Source organism: Bubalus kerabau, unplaced genomic scaffold (assembly GCF_029407905.1).
Source record: "Bubalus kerabau isolate K-KA32 ecotype Philippines breed swamp buffalo unplaced genomic scaffold, PCC_UOA_SB_1v2 scaffold_25, whole genome shotgun sequence".
Taxonomy (NCBI): domain Eukaryota; kingdom Metazoa; phylum Chordata; class Mammalia; order Artiodactyla; family Bovidae; genus Bubalus; species Bubalus kerabau.
Window position 1 is genome coordinate 4,585,018 of NW_026577879.1, and position 18,267 is coordinate 4,603,284.

Consider the following 18,267-nt stretch of genomic DNA (forward strand, 5'->3'; position numbering starts at 1 on the left):
GTTGATCAGCACCTGTCAGCCACTTCATTTGCACCTTTCAGCCACTTTATCAGCAACTGTCAGGCGCTAGGGCAGCCCCTATAACAGCTTGATCATTAACTGTCAGCCACATTATCAGCACTTGTTAGCCGCTGTATCAGAACCTGCCAACCGCTTGATCAGCACCTGTCAGCCGCTTAATCAGCACCTGTCAGCAGCTTGATCAGGGCCTATCAGCCACTTGAACAGTACCTGTCAGCCAGTTGATCAGCACCTGTCAGCCACTTCATTTGCACCTGTCAGCCACTTTATCAGCAACTGTCAGGCGCTAGGGCAGCCCCTATAAGCAGCTTGATCATGAACTGTCAGCCACATTATCAGCACCTGTTAGCCGCTGTATCAGAACCTGTCAACCGCTTGATCAGCACCTGTCAGCAGCTTTATCAGCACCTATCAGCTGCCTGATTAGCACCTGTCAGCATGTTGATCAACACCTGGAAGCCGCTTCATTAGCAATTGTCAGCCAGTTGATCAGCAACTGTCAGCCGCTTGATCAGCACCTGTCAGCAGTTTTATCAGCACCTATCAGCTGCCTGATTAGCACCTGTCAGCATGTTGATCAACACCTGGAAGCCGCTTCATTAGCAATTGTCAGCCAGTTGATCAGCACCTGTCAGCAGCTTTATCAGCACCTATCAGCTGCCTGATTAGCACCTGTCAGCATGTTGATCAACACCTGGAAGCCGCTTCATTAGCAATTGTCAGCCAGTTGATCAGCAACTGTCAGCCGCTTGATCAGCACCTGTAAGCCGCTTCATCAGTGCCTGTCAGCTGCTGGATCATTGCCTTCTCAGCTGCGCGATCAGCGCCTACTCAGCCGCGAATCAGGCCCTCCACAGCCACGTGATCATAGTCTGTCAGCCTCTTTATCAGAGTCAGTCATCCGCTTGATCGGCAACTGTCTGCAGGTTGAAGAGTGCCTACTCAGCCACGCGAATTGCATCTCTCACCCAGTTGATCTGCGCCTACTGAGCCCCACAATGAATGCCTACTCAGCCGCCCGGTCCGTGCCTGTCAGCCGCTTGAGAAGTACCTGTCAGCCAGTTGATCAGCACCTCTAAGCCAGTTGATCAGCACCTGTCAACCGCTTGATCAGCACCTGTCAGCAGCTTTATCAGCACCTATCAGCTGCTTGATTAGCACCTGTCAGCATGTTGATCAACACCTGTCAGCCGCTTCATTAGCAACAGTCAGCCAGTTGTTCAGCACCTGTAAGCCGCTTAAACAGTGCTGCCAGCCGCTTGATCAGTGCCTTCTCAGCTGCGCCATCAATGCCTACTTAGCCGAGAAACAGCCCCTGCACTGCCGGGTGATCATAGTCTGTCGGCCGCTTGATCAGAGACTGTCAGACGCTTGATCAGCGCCTAATCACCCCCTCGATCAGCGCCTATTCAGCAGCGTGATCAGCACCTGTCAGCCGCTTGACAAGCTCCTATACACCACTTGATCAACACCTAATTAGCTTCGCTATCAGTATTTACTGAGCCATGCGATGCTCGTCTCAGCCGCATGATCTGTGCCTACTCAACCCCGCGATCACTGCCTACTCAGCCGTGCGATATGTGCCTGACAGCCGATTGAGAATTACTGTCAGCCGCTTGATCAGCGATGATCAGCCGCCAGATCAGCATCTGTCAAAGATTTAACAGCACCTGTCAGCCCCTTGATCAGCGATTATTAGCCGCTAGATCAACATCTGTCAACGACTTTATCAGCACCTGTCAGCCACTTCATCAGCGCCTGTCAGCCGCTTTATCATCGCCTAATCAGCTGCGCGATCAGCGCCTACTCAACGGCTTGATCAGTACCTGTCAGCCACTTTATCAGCACCTGTCAGCCACTCTATCAGCACCTGTCAACTGCTTGATCAGCGACCACTTTGCTGAGTGATCAGTTCGTACTCAGCCACGTGATCCGTGACCCTCAGCCGGTTGATCAGCGCCTGTCAGCCGCTTGATCATTTCCTGCTCTGCTGGTCATTCAGCGCCTGGTCAACCACTTCATCAGTGCCTGTCAGCCACTTGACCAGTGCCCAATCAGCTGATTGAAAAGCGCCTACACAGCCGCGCGATAAGTGCCTCTCAGCCGCTTGACCAGCACCTGTCAGAAGTTTGATCAGGGCCTATCAGCCACTTGATCAGCACCTGCCAGCTGCTTGATGAGTGCCTATCAGCCGCTTGATTAGCACCTGTCAGCCAGTTGATCAGCACCTGTCAGCCCCTTGATCAGCGCCTATCAGCCGCTTGATCAGCACCTGTCAGCCGCTTGATGAGTGCCTATCAGCCGCTTGATTAGCACCTGTCAGCCAGTTGACCAGCACCTGTCAGCCGCTTGATAAGCGCCTATCAGTGGCTTGATTAGCCCCTGTCAGCCAGTTGATCAGCAATTGTTAGATGCTTGTTAAACACCTGTCAGCAGCTTGATCTGCGCCTGTCAGCAGCTTTATCAGCACCTGTCAGCCGCTTAATCAGCACCTGTCAGCATGTTGATCAAAACCTTTCAGCCGCTTCATTAGCCACTGTCAGCCAGTTGATCAGCGGCTGTCAGCCGCTTCATTAGCCACTGTCAGCCAGTTGATCAGCACCTGTCAGCTGCTTGATCAGCACCTGAAAGCCGCTTAAACTGCACCTGACAGCCTCTTGATCATTGCCTTCTCAGCTGCGGGATCAATGCCTACTCATCTGCGAATCAGCCCCTAAACAGCCGCGTGATCATAGTCTGTAAGCCGCTTGATCAGAGACTGTCAGACACTTGATCAGCGCCTAATCACCCCCTCGATCAGCACATATTCAGCGGCGTGATCAGCACCTGTCAGCCGCTTGACAAGCTCCTATACACCACTTGATCAACACCTAATTAGCTTCGCTATCAGTATTTACTGAGCCATGCGATCATCACCTCAGCCGCATGATCTGTGCCTACTCAGCCCCGCGATCAATGTCTACTCAGCCATGCGATATGTGCCTGAAAGCCGATTGAGAAGTACTGTCAGTCGCTTGATCAGCGATTATCAGCCGCTAGATCAGCATCTATTAACGACTTTATCAGCACCTTTCAGCCGCTTGATCAGCGCCTGTCAGCTGCTTGATCAGCGATTATCAGCCGCTAGATCAAGATCTGTCAACGACTTGATCAGCACCTGTCAGCCACTTGATCAGCGCCTGTCAGCCACTTTATCATTGCCTAATCAGCTGCGCGATCAGCGCCTACTCAGCCGCTTGATCAGAATCTGTCAGCCAGTTGATCAGCACCTGTCAGCCGCTTGATCAGCACCTGTCAGCAGCTTTATCAGCACCTATCAGCTGCTTGATTAGCACCTGTCAGCATGTTGATCAACACCTGTCAGCCGCTTCATTAGCACCTCTCAGCCAGTTGATCAGCACCTGTCAGCTGCTTGATCAGCACATATAACCGGCTTCATCAGTGCCCGTCAGCTGCTTGATCATTGCCTTCTCAGCTGGGCTATCAGCGCCTACTCAGCCGCGAATCAGCCCCTACACAGACGCGTGATCATAGTCTGCCAGCCGCTTGAGCAGAGACTGTCAGGCGCTTGATCAGCGCCTAATCACCCCCTCCATCAGCGCCTACTGAGCAGGGCGATCAGCACCTGTCAGGCGCTTGACAAGAACTTATACACCACTTGATCAACACCTTATTAGCTTCACTCTCAGTATTTCCTGAGCCATGCGATCATGGCCTCAGCTGCATGATCTGTGCCTACTCAGCCCCGCGATCAGTGCCTACTCAGCCGTGCGATATGTGCCTGACATCCGATTGAGAAGTACTGTCACTCGCTTGATCAGTGATAATCAGCCGCTAGATCAGCGATCATCAACCGCTAGATCAGCATCTGTCAACTACTTTATCAGCACCTTTCAGACGCTTGATCAGCGCCTATCAGCTGCTTAATTAACACTTCTCAGCCAGTTGATCAGCACCTGAGAGGCGCTTGATCAGCGCCTATCAGCTGCTTGATTAGCACCTGTCAGCCAGTTGATTAGCACCTGTCAGCCGCTTAATCAGCACCTGTCAGCAGCTTGATCAGCATCTGTCAGCAGCTTTATCAGCACCTATCAGCTGCTTGATTAGCACCTGTCAGCATGTTGATCAACACCTGTCAGCCGCTTCATCAGCAACTGTCAGCCAGTTGATCAGCACCTGTCAGCTGCTTGATCAGCACCTGTAAGCCGCTTAAACAGTGCTGCCAGCCGCTTGATCAGTGCCTTCTCAGCTGCGCCATCAATGCCTACTTAGCCGAGAAACAGCCCCTACACTGCCGGGTGATCATAGTCTGTCGGCCGCTTGATCAGAGACTGTCAGACGCTTGATCAGCGCCTAATCACCCCCTCGATCAGCGCCTATTCAGCAGCGTGATCAGCACCTGTCAGCCGCTTGACAAGCTCCTATACACCACTTGATCAACACCTAATTAGCTTTGCTATCAGTATTTACTGAGCCATGCGATGCTCGCCTCAGCCGCATGATCTGTGCCTACTCAACCCCGCGATCACTGCCTACTCAGCCGTGCGATATGTGCCTGACAGCCGATTGAGAATTACTGTCAGCCGCTTGATCAGCGATTATCAGCCGCCAGATCAGCATCTGTCAAAGATTTAACAGCACCTGTCAGCCCCTTGATCAGCGATTATTAGCCGCTAGATCAACATCTGTCAACGACTTTATCAGCACCTGTCAGCCACTTCATCAGCACCTGTCAGCCGCTTTATCATCGCCTAATCAGCTGCGCGATCAGCGCCTACTCAAAGGCTTGATCAGTACCTGTCAGCCACTTTATCAGCACCTGTCAGCCACTCTATCAGCACCTGTCAACTGCTTGATCAGCGACCACTTTGCTGCGTGATCAGTTCCTACTCAGCCACGTGATCCGTGACCCTCAGCCGGTTGATCAGCGCCTGTCAGCCGCTTGATCATTTCCTGCTCTGCTGGTCATTCAGCGCCTGGTCAACCACTTCATCAGTGCCTGTCAGCCACTTGACCAGTGCCCAATCAGCTGATTGAAAAGCGCCTACACAGCCGCGCGATAAGTGCCTCTCAGCCGCTTGACCAGCACCTGTCAGAAGTTTGATCAGGGCCTATCAGCCACTTGATCAGCACCTGCCAGCTGCTTGATGAGTGCCTATCAGCCGCTTGATTAGCACCTGTCAGCCAGTTGATCAGCATCTCTCAGCCCCTTGATCAGCGACTATCAGCCGCTTGATCAGCACCTGTCAGCCGCTTGATGAGTGCCTATCAGCCGCTTGATTAGCACCTGTCATCCAGTTGACCAGCACCTGTCAGCCGCTTGATAAGCGCCTATCAGTGGCTTGATTAGCCCCTGTCAGCCAGTTGATCAGCAATTGTTAGATGCTTGTTAAACACCTGTCAGCAGCTTGATCAGCACCTGTCAGCAGCTTTATCAGCACCTGTCAGCCGCTTAATCAGCACCTGTCAGCATGTTGATCAAAACCTTTCAGCCGCTTCATTAGCCACTGTCAGCCAGTTGATCAGCGGCTGTCAGCCGCTTCATTAGCCACTGTCAGCCAGTTGATCAGCACCTGTCAGCTGCTTGATCAGCACCTGAAAGCCGCTTAAACTGCACCTGACAGCCTCTTGATCATTGCCTTCTCAGCTGCGGGATCAATGCCTACTCATCTGCGAATCAGCCCCTAAACAGCCGCGTGATCATAGTCTGTAAGCCGCTTGATCAGAGACTGTCAGACACTTGATCAGCGCCTAATCACCCCCTCGATCAGCGCATATTCAGCGGCGTGATCAGCACCTGTCAGCCGCTTGACAAGCTCCTATACACCACTTGATCAACACCTAATTAGCTTTGCTATCAGTATTTACTGAGCCATGCGATCATCGCCTCAGCCGCATGATCTGTGCCTACTCAGCCCCGCGATCAATGTCTACTCAGCCATGCGATATGTGCCTGAAAGCCGATTGAGAAGTACTGTCAGTCGCTTGATCAGCGATTATCAGCCGCTAGATCAGCATCTATTAACGACTTTATCAGCACCTTTCAGCCGCTTGATCAGCGCCTGTCAGCTGCTTGATCAGCGATTATCAGCCGCTAGATCAAGATCTGTCAACGACTTGATCAGCACCTGTCAGCCACTTGATCAGCGCCTGTCAGCCACTTTATCATTGCCTAATCAGCAGCGCGATCAGCGCCTACTCAGCCGCTTGATCAGAATCTGTCAGCCAGTTGATCAGCACCTGTCAGCCGCTTGATCAGCACCTGTCAGCAGCTTTATCAGCACCTATCAGCTGCTTGATTAGCACCTGTCAGCATGTTGATCAACACCTGTCAGCCGCTTCATTAGCACCTCTCAGCCAGTTGATCAGCACCTGTCAGCTGCTTGATCAGCACATATAACCGGCTTCATCAGTGCCCGTCAGCTGCTTGATCATTGCCTTCTCAGCTGGGCTATCAGCGCCTACTCAGCCGCGAATCAGCCCCTACACAGACGCATGATCATAGACTGCCAGCCGCTTGAGCAGAGACTGTCAGGCGCTTGATCAGCGCCTAATCACCCCCTCCATCAGCGCCTATTGAGCAGGGCGATCAGCACCTGTCAGGCGCTTGACAAGAACTTATACACCACTTGATCAACACCTTATTAGCTTCACTCTCAGTATTTCCTGAGCCATGCGATCATGGCCTCAGCTGCATGATCTGTGCCTACTCAGCCCCGCGATCAGTGCCTACTCAGCCGTGCGATATGTGCCTGACATCCGATTGAGAAGTACTGTCACTCGCTTGATCAGTGATAATCAGCCGCTAGATCAGCGATCATCAACCGCTAGATCAGCATCTGTCAACTACTTTATCAGCACCTTTCAGACGCTTGATCAGCGCCTATCAGCTGCTTAATTAACACTTCTCAGCCAGTTGATCAGCAGCTGAGTGCCGCTTGATCAGCGCCTATCAGCTGCTTGATTAGCACCTGTCAGCCAGTTGATTAGCACCTGTCAGCCGCTTAATCAGCACCTGTCAGCAGCTTGATCAGCATCTGTCAGCAGCTTTATCAGCACCTATCAGCTGCTTGATTAGCACCTGTCAGCATGTTGATCAACACCTGTCAGCCGCTTCATTAGCAACTGTCAGCCAGTTGATCAGCACCTGTCAGCTGCTTGATCAGTGCCTTCTCAGCTGCGCCATCAATGCCTACTTAGCCGAGAAACAGCCCCTACACTGCCGGGTGATCATAGTCTGTCGGCCGCTTGATCAGAGACTGTCAGACGCTTGATCAGGGCCTAATCACCCCCTCGATCAGCGCCTATTCAGCAGCGTGATCAGCACCTGTCAGCCGCTTGACAAGCTCCTATACACCACTTGATCAACACCTAATTAGCTTCGCTATCAGTATTTACTGAGCCATGCGATGCTCGCCTCAGCCGCATGATCTGTGCCTACTCAACCCCGCGATCACTGCCTACTCAGCCGTGCGATATGTGCCTGACAGCCGATTGAGAATTACTGTCAGCCGCTTGATCAGCGATTATCATCCGCCAGATGAGCATCTGTCAAAGATTTAACAGCACCTGTCAGCCCCTTGATCAGCGATTATTAGCCGCTAGATCAACATCTGTCAACGACTTTATCAGCACCTGTCAGCCACTTCATCAGCGCCTGTCAGCCGCTTTATCATCGCCTAATCAGCTGCGCGATCAGCGCCTACTCAAAGGCTTGATCAGTACCTGTCAGCCACTTTATCAGCACCTGTCAGCCACTCTATCAGCACCTGTCAACTGCTTGATCAGCGACCACTTTGCTGCGTGATCAGTTCCTACTCAGCCACGTGATCCGTGACCCTCAGCCGGTTGATCAGCGCCTGTCAGCTGCTTGATCATTTCCTGCTCTGCTGGTCATTCAGCGCCTGGTCAACCACTTCATCAGTGCCTGTCAGCCACTTGACCAGTGCCCAATCAGCTGATTGAAAAGCGCCTACACAGCCGCGCGATAAGTGCCTCTCAGCCGCTTGACAAGCACCTGTCAGAAGTTTGATCAGGGCCTATCAGCCACTTGATCAGCACCTGCCAGCTGCTTGATGAGTGCCTATCAGCCGCTTGATTAGCACCTGTCAGCCAGTTGATCAGCACCTGTCAGCCCCTTGATCAGCGCCTATCAGCCGCTTGATCAGCACCTGTCAGCCGCTTGATGAGTGCCTATCAGCCGCTTGATTAGAACCTGTCAGCCAGTTGACCAGCACCTGTCAGCCGCTGGATAAGCGCCTATCAGTGGCTTGATTAGCCCCTGTCAGCCAGTTGATCAGCAATTGTTAGATGCTTGTTAAACACCTGTCAGCAGCTTGATCAGCACCTGTCAGCAGCTTTATCAGCACCTGTCAGCCGCTTAATCAGCACCTGTCAGCATGTTGATCAAAACCTTTCAGCCGCTTCATTAGCAACTGTCAGCCAGTTGATCAGCGGCTGTCAGCCGCTTCATTAGCAACTGTCAGCCAGTTGATCAGCACCTGTCAGCTGCTTGATCAGCACCTGAAAGCCGCTTAAACAGCACCTGACAGCCTCTTGATCATTGCCTTCTCAGCTGCGGGATCAATGCCTACTCATCTGCGAATCAGCCCCTAAACAGCCGCGTGATCATAGTCTGTAAGCCGCTTGATCAGAGACTGTCAGACACTTGATCAGCGCCTAATCACCCCCTCGATCAGCGCATATTCAGCGGCGTGATCAGCACCTGTCAGCCGCTTGACAAGCTCCTATACACCACTTGATCAACACCTAATTAGCTTCGCTATCAGTATTTACTGAGCCATGCGATCATCGCCTCAGCCGCATGATCTGTGCCTACTCAGCCCCGCGATCAATGTCTACTCAGCCATGCGATATGTGCCTGAAAGCCGATTGAGAAGTACTGTCAGTCGCTTGATCAGCGATTATCAGCCGCTAGATCAGCATCTATTAACGACTTTATCAGCACCTTTCAGCCGCTTGATCAGCGCCTGTCAGCTGCTTGATCAGCGATTATCAGCCGCTAGATCAAGATCTGTCAACGACTTGATCAGCACCTGTCAGCCACTTGATCAGCGCCTGTCAGCCACTTTATCATTGCCTAATCAGCAGCGCGATCAGCGCCTACTCAGCCGCTTGATCAGAATCTGTCAGCCAGTTGATCAGCACCTGTCAGCCGCTTGATCAGCACCTGTCAGCAGCTTTATCAGCACCTATCAGCTGCTTGATTAGCACCTGTCAGCATGTTGATCAACACCTGTCAGCCGCTTCATTAGCACCTCTCAGCCAGTTGATCAGCACCTGTCAGCTGCTTGATAAGCACATATAACCGGCTTCATCAGTGCCCGTCAGCTGCTTGATCATTGCCTTCTCAGCTGGGCTATCAGCGCCTACTCAGCCGCGAATCAGCCCCTACACAGACGCGTGATCATAGTCTGCCAGCCGCTTGAGCAGAGACTGTCAGGCGCTTGATCAGCGCCTAATCACCCCCTCCATCAGCGCCTATTGAGCAGGGCGATCAGCACCTGTCAGGCGCTTGACAAGAACTTATACACCACTTGATCAACACCTTATTAGCTTCACTCTCAGTATTTCGTGAGCCATGCGATCATGGCCTCAGCTGCATGATCAGTGCCTACTCAGCCCCGCGATCAGTGCCTACTCAGCCGTGCGATATGTGCCTGACATCCGATTGAGAAGTACTGTCACTCGCTTGATCAGTGATAATCAACCGCTAGATCAGCGATCATCAACCGCTAGATCAGCATCTGTCAACTACTTTATCAGCACCTTTCAGACGCTTGATCAGCGCCTATCAGCTGCTTAATTAACACTTCTCAGCCAGTTGATCAGCACCTGAGAGCCGCTTGATCAGCGCCTATCAGCTGCTTGATTAGCACCTGTCAGCCAGTTGATTAGCACCTGTCAGCCGCTTAATCAGCACCTGTCAGCAGCTTGATCAGCATCTGTCAGCAGCTTTATCAGCACCTATCAGCTGCTTGATTAGCACCTGTCAGCATGTTGATCAACACCTGTCAGCCGCTTCATTAGCAACTGTCAGCCAGTTGATCAGCACCTGTCAGCTGCTTGATCAGCACCTGTAAGCCGCTTAAACAGTGCTGCCAGCCGCTTGGTCAGTGCCTTCTCAGCTGCGCCATCAATGCCTACTTAGCCGAGAAACAGCCCCTACACTGCCGGGTGATCATAGTCTGTCGGCCGCTTGATCAGAGACTGTCAGACGCTTGATCAGCGCCTAATCACCCCCTCGATCAGCGCCTATTCAGCAGCGTGATCAGCACCTGTCAGCCGCTTGACAAGCTCCTATACACCACTTGATCAACACCTAATTAGCTTCGCTATCAGTATTTACTGAGCCATGCGATGCTCGCCTCAGCCGCATGATCTGTGCCTACTCAACCCCGCGATCACTGCCTACTCAGCCGTGCGATATGTGCCTGACAGCCAATTGAGAATTACTGTCAGCCGCTTGGTCAGCGATTATCAGCCGCCAGATCAGCATCTGTCAAAGATTTAACAGCACCTGTCAGCCCCTTGATCAGCGATTATTAGCCGCTAGATCAACATCTGTCAACGACTTTATCAGCACCTGTCAGCCACTTCATCAGCGCCTTATCATCGCCTAATCAGCTGCGCGATCAGCGCCTACTCAACGGCTTGATCAGTACCTGTCAGCCACTTTATCAGCACCTGTCAGCCACTCTATCAGCACCTGTCAACTGCTTGATCAGCGACCACTTTGCTGCGTGATCAGTTCCTACTCAGCCACAGCACCTGTCAGCAGCTTGATCAGCATCTGTCAGCAGCTTTATCAGCACCTATCAGCTGCTTGATTAGCACCAGTCAGCATGTTGATCAACACCTGTCAGCCGCTTCATTAGCAACTGTCAGCCAGTTGTTCAGCACCTGTAAGCCGCTTAAACAGTGCTGCCAGCCGCTTGATCAGTGCCTTCTCAGCTGCGCCATCAATGCCTACTTAGCCGAGAAACAGCCCCTGCACTGCCGGTGATCATAGTCTGTCGGCCGCTTGATCAGAGACTGTCAGACGCTTGATCAGCGCCTAATCACCCCCTCGATCAGCGCCTATTCAGCAGCGTGATCAGCACCTGTCAGCCGCTTGACAAGCTCCTATACACCACTTGATCAACACCTAATTAGCTTCGCTATCAGTATTTACTGAGCCATGCGATGCTCGTCTCAGCCGCATGATCTGTGCCTACTCAACCCCGCGATCACTGCCTACTCAGCCGTGCGATATGTGCCTGACAGCCGATTGAGAATTACTGTCAGCCGCTTGATCAGCGATTATCAGCCGCCAGATCAGCATCTGTCAAAGATTTAACAGCACCTGTCAGCCCCTTGATCAGCGATTATTAGCCGCTAGATCAACATCTGTCAACGACTTTATCAGCACCTGTCAGCCACTTCATCAGCACCTGTCAGCCGCTTTATCATCGCCTAATCAGCTGCGCGATCAGCGCCTACTCAACGGCTTGATCAGTACCTGTCAGCCACTTTATCAGCACCTGTCAGCCACTCTATCAGCACCTGTCAACTGCTTGATCAGCGACCACTTTGCTGAGTGATCAGTTCGTACTCAGCCACGTGATCCGTGACCCTCAGCCGGTTGATCAGCGCCTGTCAGCCGCTTGATCATTTCCTGCTCTGCTGGTCATTCAGCGCCTGGTCAACCACTTCATCAGTGCCTGTCAGCCACTTGACCAGTGCCCAATCAGCTGATTGAAAAGTGCCTACACAGCCGCGCGATAAGTGCCTCTCAGCCGCTTGACCAGCACCTGTCAGAAGTTTGATCAGGGCCTATCAGCCACTTGATCAGCACCTGCCAGCTGCTTGATGAGTGCCTATCAGCCGCTTGATTAGCACCTGTCAGCCAGTTGATCAGCACCTGTCAGCCCCTTGATCAGCGCCTATCAGCCGCTTGATCAGCACCTGTCAGCCGCTTGATGAGTGCCTATCAGCCGCTTGATTAGCACCTGTCAGCCAGTTGACCAGCACCTGTCAGCCGCTTGATAAGCGCCTATCAGTGGCTTGATTAGCCCCTGTCAGCCAGTTGATCAGCAATTGTTAGATGCTTGTTAAACACCTGTCAGCAGCTTGATCTGCGCCTGTCAGCAGCTTTATCAGCACCTGTCAGCCGCTTAATCAGCACCTGTCAGCATGTTGATCAAAACCTTTCAGCCGCTTCATTAGCCACTGTCAGCCAGTTGATCAGCGGCTGTCAGCCGCTTCATTAGCCACTGTCAGCCAGTTGATCAGCACCTGTCAGCTGCTTGATCAGCACCTGAAAGCCGCTTAAACTGCACCTGACAGCCTCTTGATCATTGCCTTCTCAGCTGCGGGATCAATGCCTACTCATCTGCGAATCAGCCCCTAAACAGCCGCGTGATCATAGTCTGTAAGCCGCTTGATCAGAGACTGTCAGACACTTGATCAGCGCCTAATCACCCCCTCGATCAGCACATATTCAGCGGCGTGATCAGCACCTATCAGCCGCTTGACAAGCTCCTATACACCACTTGATCAACACCTAATTAGCTTCGCTATCAGTATTTACTGAGCCATGCGATCATCGCCTCAGCCGCATGATCTGTGCCTACTCAGCCCCGCGATCAATGTCTACTCAGCCATGCGATATGTGCCTGAAAGCCGATTGAGAAGTACTGTCAGTCGCTTGATCAGCGATTATCAGCCGCTAGATCAGCATCTATTAACGACTTTATCAGCACCTTTCAGCCGCTTGATCAGCGCCTGTCAGCTGCTTGATCAGCGATTATCAGCCGCTAGATCAAGATCTGTCAACGACTTGATCAGCACCTGTCAGCCACTTGATCAGCGCCTGTCAGCCACTTTATCATTGCCTAATCAGCTGCGCGATCAGCGCCTACTCAGCCGCTTGATCAGAATCTGTCAGCCAGTTGATCAGCACCTGTCAGCCGCTTGAGCAGCACCTGTCAGCAGCTTTATCAGCACCTATCAGCTGCTTGATTAGCACCTGTCAGCATGTTGATCAACACCTGTCAGCCGCTTCATTAGCACCTCTCAGCCAGTTGATCAGCACCTGTCAGCTGCTTGATCAGCACATATAACCGGCTTCATCAGTGCCCGTCAGCTGCTTGATCATTGCCTTCTCAGCTGGGCTATCAGCGCCTACTCAGCCGCGAATCAGCCCCTACACAGACGCGTGATCATAGTCTGCCAGCCGCTTGAGCAGAGACTGTCAGGCGCTTGATCAGCGCCTAATCACCCCCTCCATCAGCGCCTACTGAGCAGGGCGATCAGCACCTGTCAGGCGCTTGACAAGAACTTATACACCACTTGATCAACACCTTATTAGCTTCACTCTCAGTATTTCCTGAGCCATGCGATCATGGCCTCAGCTGCATGATCTGTGCCTACTCAGCCCCGCGATCAGTGCCTACTCAGCCGTGCGATATGTGCCTGACAGCCGATTGAGAAGTACTGTCACTCGCTTGATCAGTGATAATCAGCCGCTAGATCAGCGATCATCAACCGCTAGATCAGCATCTGTCAACTACTTTATCAGCACCTTTCAGACGCTTGATCAGCGCCTATCAGCTGCTTAATTAACACTTCTCAGCCAGTTGATCAGCACCTGAGAGGCGCTTGATCAGCGCCTATCAGCTGCTTGATTAGCACCTGTCAGCCAGTTGATTAGCACCTGTCAGCCGCTTAATCAGCACCTGTCAGCAGCTTGATCAGCATCTGTCAGCAGCTTTATCAGCACCTATCAGCTGCTTGATTAGCACCTGTCAGCATGTTGATCAACACCTGTCAGCCGCTTCATCAGCAACTGTCAGCCAGTTGATCAGCACCTGTCAGCTGCTTGATCAGCACCTGTAAGCCGCTTAAACAGTGCTGCCAGCCGCTTGATCAGTGCCTTCTCAGCTGCGCCATCAATGCCTACTTAGCCGAGAAACAGCCCCTACACTGCCGGGTGATCATAGTCTGTCGGCCGCTTGATCAGAGACTGTCAGACGCTTGATCAGCGCCTAATCACCCCCTCGATCAGCGCCTATTCAGCAGCGTGATCAGCACCTGTCAGCCGCTTGACAAGCTCCTATACACCACTTGATCAACACCTAATTAGCTTTGCTATCAGTATTTACTGAGCCATGCGATGCTCGCCTCAGCCGCATGATCTGTGCCTACTCAACCCCGCGATCACTGCCTACTCAGCCGTGCGATATGTGCCTGACAGCCGATTGAGAATTACTGTCAGCCGCTTGATCAGCGATTATCAGCCGCCAGATCAGCATCTGTCAAAGATTTAACAGCACCTGTCAGCCCCTTGATCAGCGATTATTAGCCGCTAGATCAACATCTGTCAACGACTTTATCAGCACCTGTCAGCCACTTCATCAGCACCTGTCAGCCGCTTTATCATCGCCTAATCAGCTGCGCGATCAGCGCCTACTCAAAGGCTTGATCAGTACCTGTCAGCCACTTTATCAGCACCTGTCAGCCACTCTATCAGCACCTGTCAACTGCTTGATCAGCGACCACTTTGCTGCGTGATCAGTTCCTACTCAGCCACGTGATCCATGACCCTCAGCCGGTTGATCAGCGCCTGTCAGCCGCTTGATCATTTCCTGCTCTGCTGGTCATTCAGCGCCTGGTCAACCACTTCATCAGTGCCTGTCAGCCACTTGACCAGTGCCCAATCAGCTGATTGAAAAGCGCCTACACAGCCGCGCGATAAGTGCCTCTCAGCCGCTTGACCAGCACCTGTCAGAAGTTTGATCAGGGCCTATCAGCCACTTGATCAGCACCTGCCAGCTGCTTGATGAGTGCCTATCAGCCGCTTGATTAGCACCTGTCAGCCAGTTGATCAGCACCTGTCAGCCCCTTGATCAGCGCCTATCAGCCGCTTGATCAGCACCTGTCAGCCGCTTGATGAGTGCCTAACAGCCGCTTGATTAGCACCTGTCATCCAGTTGACCAGCACCTGTCAGCCGCTTGATAAGCGCCTATCAGTGGCTTGATTAGCCCCTGTCAGCCAGTTGATCAGCAATTGTTAGATGCTTGTTAAACACCTGTCAGCAGCTTGATCAGCACCTGTCAGCAGCTTTATCAGCACCTGTCAGCCGCTTAATCAGCACCTGTCAGCATGTTGATCAAAACCTTTCAGCCGCTTCATTAGCCACTGTCAGCCAGTTGATCAGCGGCTGTCAGCCGCTTCATTAGCCACTGTCAGCCAGTTGATCAGCACCTGTCAGCTGCTTGATCAGCACCTGAAAGCCGCTTAAACTGCACCTGACAGCCTCTTGATCATTGCCTTCTCAGCTGCGGGATCAATGCCTACTCATCTGCGAATCAGCCCCTAAACAGCCGCGTGATCATAGTCTGTAAGCCGCTTGATCAGAGACTGTCAGACACTTGATCAGCGCCTAATCACCCCCTCGATCAGCACATATTCAGCGGCGTGATCAGCACCTGTCAGCCGCTTGACAAGCTCCTATACACCACTTGATCAACACCTAATTAGCTTCGCTATCAGTATTTACTGAGCCATGCGATCATCGCCTCAGCCGCATGATCTGTGCCTACTCAGCCCCGCGATCAATGTCTACTCAGCCGTGCGATATGTGCCTGAAAGCCGATTGAGAAGTACTGTCAGTCGCTTGATCAGCGATTATCAGCCGCTAGATCAGCATCTATTAACGACTTTATCAGCACCTTTCAGCCGCTTGATCAGCGCCTGTCAGCTGCTTGATCAGCGATTATCAGCCGCTAGATCAAGATCTGTCAACGACTTGATCAGCACCTGTCAGCCACTTGATCAGCGCCTGTCAGCCACTTTATCATTGCCTAATCAGCTGCGCGATCAGCGCCTACTCAGCCGCTTGATCAGAATCTGTCAGCCAGTTGATCAGCACCTGTCAGCCGCTTGAGCAGCACCTGTCAGCAGCTTTATCAGCACCTATCAGCTGCTTGATTAGCACCTGTCAGCATGTTGATCAACACCTGTCAGCCGCTTCATTAGCACCTCTCAGCCAGTTGATCAGCACCTGTCAGCTGCTTGATCAGCACATATAACCGGCTTCATCAGTGCCCGTCAGCTGCTTGATCATTGCCTTCTCAGCTGGGCTATCAGCGCCTACTCAGCCGCGAATCAGCCCCTACACAGACGCGTGATCATAGTCTGCCAGCCGCTTGAGCAGAGACTGTCAGGCGCTTGATCAGCGCCTAATCACCCCCTCCATCAGCGCCTACTGAGCAGGGCGATCAGCACCTGTCAGGCGCTTGACAAGAACTTATACACCACTTGATCAACACCTTATTAGCTTCACTCTCAGTATTTCCTGAGCCATGCGATCATGGCCTCAGCTGCATGATCTGTGCCTACTCAGCCCCGCGATCAGTGCCTACTCAGCCGTGCGATATGTGCCTGACAGCCGATTGAGAAGTACTGTCACTCGCTTGATCAGTGATAATCAGCCGCTAGATCAGCGATCATCAACCGCTAGATCAGCATCTGTCAACTACTTTATCAGCACCTTTCAGACGCTTGATCAGCGCCTATCAGCTGCTTAATTAACACTTCTCAGCCAGTTGATCAGCACCTGAGAGGCGCTTGATCAGCGCCTATCAGCTGCTTGATTAGCACCTGTCAGCCAGTTGATTAGCACCTGTCAGCCGCTTAATCAGCACCTGTCAGCAGCTTGATCAGCATCTGTCAGCAGCTTTATCAGCACCTATCAGCTGCTTGATTAGCACCTGTCAGCATGTTGATCAACACCTGTCAGCCGCTTCATCAGCAACTGTCAGCCAGTTGATCAGCACCTGTCAGCTGCTTGATCAGCACCTGTAAGCCGCTTAAACAGTGCTGCAAGCCGCTTGATCAGTGCCTTCTCAGCTGCGCCATCAATGCCTACTTAGCCGAGAAACAGCCCCTACACTGCCGGGTGATCATAGTCTGTCGGCCGCTTGATCAGAGACTGTCAGACGCTTGATCAGCGCCTAATCACCCCCTCGATCAGCGCCTATTCAGCAGCGTGATCAGCACCTGTCAGCCGCTTGACAAGCTCCTATACACCACTTGATCAACACCTAATTAGCTTTGCTATCAGTATTTACTGAGCCATGCGATGCTCGCCTCAGCCGCATGATCTGTGCCTACTCAACCCCGCGATCACTGCCTACTCAGCCGTGCGATATGTGCCTGACAGCCGATTGAGAATTACTGTCAGCCGCTTGATCAGCGATTATCAGCCGCCAGATCAGCATCTGTCAAAGATTTAACAGCACCTGTCAGCCCCTTGATCAGCGATTATTAGCCGCTAGATCAACATCTGTCAACGACTTTATCAGCACCTGTCAGCCACTTCATCAGCACCTGTCAGCCGCTTTATCATCGCCTAATCAGCTGCGCGATCAGCGCCTACTCAAAGGCTTGATCAGTACCTGTCAGCCACTTTATCAGCACCTGTCAGCCACTCTATCAGCACCTGTCAACTGCTTGATCAGCGACCACTTTGCTGCGTGATCAGTTCCTACTCAGCCACGTGATCCATGACCCTCAGCCGGTTGATCAGCGCCTGTCAGCCGCTTGATCATTTCCTGCTCTGCTGGTCATTCAGCGCCTGGTCAACCACTTCATCAGTGCCTGTCAGCCACTTGACCAGTGCCCAATCAGCTGATTGAAAAGCGCCTACACAGCCGCGCGATAAGTGCCTCTCAGCCGCTTGACCAGCACCTGTCAGAAGTTTGATCAGGGCCTATCAGCCACTTGATCAGCACCTGCCAGCTGCTTGATGAGTGCCTATCAGCCGCTTGATTAGCACCTGTCAGCCAGTTGATCAGCACCTGTCAGCCCCTTGATCAGCGCCTATCAGCCGCTTGATCAGCACCTGTCAGCCGCTTGATGAGTGCCTAACAGCCGCTTGATTAGCACCTGTCATCCAGTTGACCAGCACCTGTCAGCCGCTTGATAAGCGCCTATCAGTGGCTTGATTAGCCCCTGTCAGCCAGTTGATCAGCAATTGTTAGATGCTTGTTAAACACCTGTCAGCAGCTTGATCAGCACCTGTCAGCAGCTTTATCAGCACCTGTCAGCCGCTTAATCAGCACCTGTCAGCATGTTGATCAAAACCTTTCAGCCGCTTCATTAGCCACTGTCAGCCAGTTGATCAGCGGCTGTCAGCCGCTTCATTAGCCACTGTCAGCCAGTTGATCAGCACCTGTCAG